Source organism: Penaeus chinensis, chromosome 3 (genome assembly GCF_019202785.1).
Source record: "Penaeus chinensis breed Huanghai No. 1 chromosome 3, ASM1920278v2, whole genome shotgun sequence".
Lineage (NCBI taxonomy): Eukaryota > Metazoa > Arthropoda > Malacostraca > Decapoda > Penaeidae > Penaeus > Penaeus chinensis.
Genome location: NC_061821.1, coordinates 27,918,695 through 27,926,194, shown reverse-complemented (window position 1 = coordinate 27,926,194; position 7,500 = coordinate 27,918,695). Strand labels below are relative to the sequence as shown.

At 45.2% G+C, this 7,500-nt stretch overlaps 2 protein-coding genes across 2 annotated transcripts in view; both read right to left on the bottom strand.

Annotated features, from left to right (window-relative positions):
* Positions 1–727, bottom strand: part of LOC125044286 — a 91,495-nt gene extending 90,768 nt beyond the window's left edge. The window contains exon 1 of the mRNA XM_047640876.1: positions 1–727. This exon is cut by the window's left edge and continues 66 nt beyond it. The gene's annotated coding sequence lies outside the window, so the exon portion shown is untranslated.
* The window catches only part of LOC125044278 (inositol-trisphosphate 3-kinase B-like), a gene marked incomplete at its 5' end in the record, with an annotated part of 247,039 nt that overhangs the window by 95,985 nt on the left and 143,554 nt on the right, over positions 1–7,500 (bottom strand).

Below are 7,500 nucleotides of genomic sequence, written 5' to 3'. Positions count from 1 at the left end.
TTATCTTCTCACACAGTTCATAAAAGTTATCAGGCTGGGTTTAAAATCTTATCCAAACTCGGGTCAACCACTTGAGGTCACTCAGGCACTTGGGTCAACTGTAAGATCACGCTTCCGGTCGGTACACACTTTTGTTCTATTTGTCAACAATGCACTGAGAAAATAAAAATAAAATCCGCAACGTTCCACACACAAAAAACGGCGAAGAAAACGACGGTGGGCCGCGAGCGAAGAGCCAAGAAAGAATCCGCGGCACGAGCGAGAACCGACACGTGCGACCGCCGCGGCGTCGAGAGAGCCACTGAGGAGAGGGAGGGAGGAGGGAGGAGGGCGGCCGCCACCTCGCTCGCCGCCGCCGCCGCCGTCTCCCGCTGCCGACTTTCACTATCGCCGGCACAACCACCTGCTACAGAGCCTGCAATCGTCTGCCGCGAATTCTACAGCTCGTTCGAAAACCTCCTCTCTATAGTCCTTGCACTTCACCCTCTCGTGGACTTCAAGAATACCTCGTAGCACGCGGGGAAAATTAAAACCAATGTGAAGTCCACGGTCTTTTCATTCCATGTTTTTGTTTAAATTTCTTGTCACTGTTTCACGGACCCTAACGATAAACAAGTACATCGAGCATAGCACAATCACGAATGGAAACACTTATTCCACACAGTTCAATTTCACATATTTCTCCAATGTCCAGTCCACGACATACACCAGAAAAAAGATACACAAAGACATAAAAAGAAAATAAATCTGATCATCCACGATCAGTACCCACCAAACAAGCAACACAAATAAGAAAAGAAAAATGAGACCTTCTCCCTCTCATACCCCCCCCCCCCCCCTCACACACACAAACACTCCCACAGAACAAGACAGTTTAAATCGACATCAAGTACCAACACCAGCCATGGGTGTCGTCACAGCAACGTTGGGGACATACGCAAAAGGCCAAATGCAAAGGAGGCAAGGGGTAGGCACTCCTCCCCCCCTCACCTTCCCCTTCTTCGTCGCGTCCAGGGAGAAGGAGGGAAGGGAGAAGGGAGAAGGGAGAAGGGAGGGGGGAAGAGGGAAAGAGGGAAGGGTGAAGGGAAAAGGGAGAAGGGAAGGGGGTAGGAGGGAAAAGGGGAGGATTCTCGGACTCACTGTGGGATATTTTCGGACCGAATCATCGACAGGAGAAACATGAAAGCAAAGCTATTTGGTAGTCTTAGCTTGCTTGACATTTCTAACCCCCGACAGTACAAGGCAGAAAACTAAAGTAAGGCGGAGGTAAGAGCGGTGCTAAATGATACACGTACACGCTCACCATGGACGCACGTATGTATACAAACACGCACAGACACACAGGCAGACAGAGAGACAGACATACAGGCAGACAGAGAGACAGACACACAACCAAACAGACAGGTAAGCAAGCAGGCAGGAAAGGAAGACAAGCAGACAGGTACGCAAGCAGGCAGGCAGGCAGACAAGCAGACACACACACACCTATACACACACACACACACAAACGGAGAAGACACACTAATTGACAACGCCTCAGCACAAGTGGCCTTTAATAAAACTAGACTCGGCAAATCCCATCCCTCTACCAATGAAAGTCACCAGAGGAAAAACCAGGGAGCGAAATCTCAGCTGGAACTCCGTCAGAGATATACGAATGAATGAACTTACGAATCGGTGTTCAAATGAGGAGTATTTTGCATTCCGGGACAATTTCCATCTGGTTATTATTTTGTATAATTACCCGGGATAATTTCTGGTTGACGAATCAATATTCCGGTTTATTATTATTATTTTTTTTTATTCCATTCCATTATTTTATCTAACTACTATTTTTCGGTATCGAATAAATATAGCAGTTTAATCCTTTTAACTACATTACATTATCAAATTATTATTCATCAATCAATCTTTTTCGCATTCCATTACAAAACTTTTTACCCATTCATCTAATTATCATTTTTGGTGAATCACTAATGAACTATTATTTCTTTCCCCAAACAAGCTGGAGAAGAGAGGAACACTACATCACACAGGGGGGGGGGGCGCAGTGACGGAATGACGCAAGCGGAAAAGTGAAAACTCTATTAGCAAGAGCGCAATTTGTTCCTGCCATAAAATATAAGGTATGGCGCTACGTACAGCCGCAGCCCACGCCCTCCTCGTGTACTAAAAACGCCCAGCTGACAGACCCATGCTAAAACAACCCGCACGAAATTACCTCAAGACCACGAAGAACAAATGAACACAGATGGCTCATAAAAGAAGGCTTGCGCTGTTTTGAAACCCAGTGTTCTTCTACATAACGATACATAGTATAATACAAAGTATGGTTCATAAAAGGAATGTAACAATACATAGTAGTGTACTGTACAATGCACAGCGTGATCCAAATGTACCCATACATATAAATGACGGGGTATGCAAATGTTGCCCCAAGTCCATAGCCATAATTATTAGCTATAGTAAGAGAAAAAAATATTATTTGCTCTCTAATATGTTATCAGATGCCGTCAAATTTTGAAGAAAAAAAAATGCAACATCAACTCATTTGCACGCAGGTCAACAGTACTACTACCTATGTCTTCAACAGAAAAAACAGCTAAGTGATAAATGTCACAAAAAAACACAGCCTAGGAATACGTGGAAAGTCGAACTCTCCTTCCACTATACTTTTCCCTCTTTCTTTCGGTATAACATATAATTATCTGTCTTTGTTCCTCTTGTGAAAAACTCTCCTTCCTCCTACTTCGCGTGTCCTCTCGGCTCCATTTATTATATGCGTATATTTCTAAATGTCCAAATACATGTAGGATGTTTGTGCGTCTTCATATTTCTCTGTTTGTATTCATACCTATCGCTAACATACATCTCAATACTTGCATATGCATACATAAATATATATGTACATACATCAATTTCCATAAATATACATACATACACAAACAAACACACACAGACATCTCTCTACACATAAATACATGCATCCAACCAAACAAACATGCACACAGACTTCCATGCACCGATATATGTAAAACCATCACGACTCCCCGGCTAACATCATGCACTACTCCATTTCCCATGCACAAAATCAGTAAAATTCCCACGCAGTCAAGTCTTTTTCCCTTCGAAGATTTCTCTTTTCCCATCAAAAACGTAACAAGATGCAGTAAAACGAAACAGACGCTTCCTTTAAGCCCAGAGACAGGATGCGAATTTATGAAATTTAACAAATGACATAAAATATAGCCTACTGTATATAATTCATGGTATATTTTAGGGGGGCGGGCATTATCGTTATTATTTGGTTAATCAGTCACCTAAGTCTTTAGTAGAGGAACGTGAATCTGATTGAAAATGACCTCAAATAAAAATAAATCATGATAATAACGCGTTAACAATAACATGATATAAATAATCACACCATAAAATCCATGGAAATAACGGCCTGAACTTACATCTGAAAGAGCGCTTCCTCTGTTTCTCTTAACAGCAACTTCCTCTAATATCAAACCGTGAAAGACTGCAGCGGGAAGTAAGAACTTGTTTGAGGCGGGCAGTTTGCAACACAACGGGTGCAGCTTGCGGTTATTGCAACACGGCTACTGCTCGTTGCACGTGTGATTTATCCTCACGCAGGCCCTTTCATACCTAACTTGATTCAACTTGGCCTATATTGCCTTTCATCCGAACTTGCGCTGAGCCCAACCTGCTCCAGCCCCTTTTATTTGCAACTGAATTCAACACAATCCAACCTACCCATTCTCAATCTAACCTACTGATCCCCAACCCACCCTTCTTAATCCACCTCGTCTCAACCCAACACTAACCAAACCCAGCCCATCAACCCAAGAAGGCCTAGCCTGATTCGCCTCAACCAAACTCACTCTTTTCAACACAACCTTCATCAACCTTCTTTTATAACACGTAAGTTCAATGAAGAGCCTCACCTGCGCTCTTCACTTGTTATTCTCTCAAGGACAGTCACTTGGAGGTTGAAGTTATCTCAATATCTCTGAAGATCTAAGGCACGCGGGGGTGATTGGGAACTCCCATCCTTACCTCCTAATCTTCCCCTCTTTCGCCTTGACCCCTTTCTCTCCCCTCTCTCTCCTTCTGTCTCTCTCCACTTGACCCTCCCCTACCTCTATACACCCTCTCTTTTTTGCTTCCATTCCTCTCTCTCGTATTTTCCCACGTCTCTTCTTACTTTTCCTCCCCTTCCAATCCCATTATCTCTACTTCCACTTCCTCCCCCCCTTATTCCTCCTTCCACTTTCCCCCAATCCCTCCTTTCTCTCCCCCCCCCTTCTCCCTCCCACCCTAATCCCTACGGCGACAACCCGAATCCAGGAACTCAGGTCAGACCCCAATTAAGGACAATTTCTAGACACGAGCTGGTGTTCGGTGGTCGGTCGGTCTGAACGGCCTCTCGACATTTGGTTTAATAATAGTATTGGTTGCCGATGTTAGTGAGTTATATACACCGTTAAAATTGTTTATTTTATCATTATTATCATCACTATGGTCTTAATTGTTATTACTATCATCGTCATCATTATCATATGGCGTTACTGTTACCACCATCATCGTTACTATGATCATTATCACGACTATCGCCATTCTTCTTATTACTATTATCCTCATTCTTATCATCACTATTATCATCATTCCAACTCTGTTACCGCTAGCATTTTCATCCTTACCGTCCCCCTTGCCCAGATCACCACTATAGTTAAGATTACTACTACCATACCGTAGTAGGACTGACCACTTTACTCTAATGACTGCCCTTTTATATAGACCAGCAAGCGCCAATTAAGTCCGCACCACCCGCGCCTCCGCCACCATTAATATCCATCCCATTACCATGATTACCATTCCGCTATCTCCATGCGGCTCGAGTTCGAGTGCCGGTCATTTTATAAATCATGAACACTCCCCTGCTGACGCCATGAGATCAATGGGCCACTTGGGACACGAATTCAAGACGCGAGACCTTCGGGAAAACAACTGCGCATCGGCTGACCAAAACAAATGCGCATCGGCTGACCAAAACAAATGCGCATCGGCTGACCTAAACAAATGCACACTGGCTAACCCAAACAACTGCGCATCGGCTGACCCTTACACGGTCTTCGCTGAAATTATGAAATGTCACGGGAATAGCGTGAAATAGGAGGGAAATCGTTTACGTCAACTACGGAAACATTTATGAGAAAGGTAGCCATAAATTACTATGAACCACTATAGGGATGCTATGGATCTCACCATGACCTGCAATGATGTCATCGTGAAGTTACCACGAATGTAAATTAAAGTTATTCACCCAAAAATGTCATAAAAAAGGTAGCAAACCATGGAGTGCCACAAACTCACTTAATCCCTGAAGTGCCATGGGAATACCTACCTTCACAAAGGGTAATAACAGCGTACTCCCACAGCCACCATTGACGAAGTAAAGTTAGTCATTGAAATGCCCCGAAATGAGTCACCATGGAGTGCGATGAAGTCACCATTAAATGCCATGAAATGCCATAAATGCCTTGACAATGACGACCTCTGAAACTTCCCAGTCTGTTCCGTGCGTGGAAAGGGTGACCCGCCGCTCAAATATGTCAAAGCAATAAAGAAAAATAAAATAAAATGCCAATGAAACAAAGACAGTGACTGGAGAATATGCAGGAATATCATATCAAGTCGGATGAATAAGGATAAATAGATTATTAAATAAAGACAAGAATTTTCTTTCGTCTACTATAGTCTGACGATTTTCTTTCTTTTTTTCTGTTTTTTTTTTTCTTTTTACCTATCTCTATTTCATTCTTTCTCTCTCTCTTTCTTTCTATTTTCTCTCTCTCTCTTTCTCTTTCTCTTTCTCTTCTATTCTCTTTCTATTTCTCTTTCTCTCTCTCTCATTTTTTCCCTGTTGTTGTAGGCTCGGAGGAAGTGGTTCCATTATGTTAATCAGAGACTTGTAGTGGCGACAGGGAGTTAATTTGCGGTGATAGGCCTAGGAAGAGAGGGGGCGAGGGGGGGGGGGTAAGAGGGGGGTTAAAGGGAGGAGGGAGAAAGGGTGTGGATGATGGATGAAGGCGAAAAAAAGGGGAAGAAAAAGGGGGAGAGGAGAGCACAAATAAAGAGGAAGAGGAGGAAGAAGGGAGGGGGTAAGGGGAGGGGAGGGGATGCAAAAGAGAGAAGGAGTAGGAGGAAGAAATATCAAGAGGATAGATGAAGGGAGGGAGAAGAGATAGAGGAGGGGAGAAGGAGAGTAGAAAGGGAGGGGGGATTAAGAAAGGGGGAGGCATAGAGAAATGGAGAAGGGGGAAGAGGAGGGGGAAAGGAGGAAGAGAAAAAAGGGAAGGGGAAAAGAGGACAGAAAAGGCATGGGAGGTGGCGGAGGGGGAAAATGAGAAGAGAGGGAGGGGGAGAAGAGAAGAAATGAGGAAGGGGAAAATAAGAAGAGAGGGAGGGGGAAAAGACAAGAAATGAGGAAGGGGAAAGTGAGAAGAGAGGGAGGGGGAAAAGAGAAGAAATGAGGCATGGGGTGTGGAAGAAGGGGAAAACGACAAGAGAGGGAAGGGAAAACGAGAAGAGGGGAGGGTCAGGAGGTGGAGGAAGGGGAAAATGAGAAGTAAGGGAGGATGGGGGGCACAAAGGAAGGGATAGAAGGCGGAGAAAGGGGAAAATGAGAAGAAATAGAGGAGCAAGAGAGGAGAGGGAAGGGATGGGAGGTGGAAAAGACGGGGAGGTGGAAAAGACGGGGAGGACGAGGAGCAGGAAGCGAGAAAGGAGGTGGTTTCAGCCCAAACGCTGATGAAGATTAGTGATTAGCCTAATCCCAGCTCTGACTACGGATTTATGGCTGCCATTTCATTTACGGCTCTGAAATATCAGTTCGTTGGAGGCGGGTGGGGGAGGGGAGGGGAGGAGGGGGTGGTGGGGGAGGGGAGGAGGGGGTGAAGGTGGGGGAGGGGAAGGGAGGAGGGAATGAGGAGGAGGTGATGGTGGGGGGGAGGGGTGACGGTGGGGGAGGGAAGAAAGGGGTGATAGTGGGGGAAGGGAGGAGGGGGTGACGGTAGGGGAGGAGAGGGGAGGAGGGGGTGACGGTGGGGGAGGAGTAGGAGGGGGTGATAGTGGGGGTGAGGAGGTGATAGCTGGGGGGGAAGATTACGACCGGAAGTGCCAATACGGAGCGCGGAAGAACAGAAGAAGAGGTGAAACAGCTTATCATGAGCAATCGAAAACCATTATGAAATATCGAAGGCTCTCAAGAGACTGTCAGAACTAGCACTATCTCTTACGTCACAGACATTCCCTTCTCTGTTCTTTTTTTCTAAACGGATGAAAAGGATCGAAGCGCCTCGGTGGCCTCGGCAGCGACGAGCGGAGAGAGGAGAGGGATACAGACCCTAAGCTTATTTAAGGATTAAGTGTTTCGTAGAAGCATGAAGTCATACCGACGCTTGTACATCCTCGCGGCATTCACAACGCACAAAC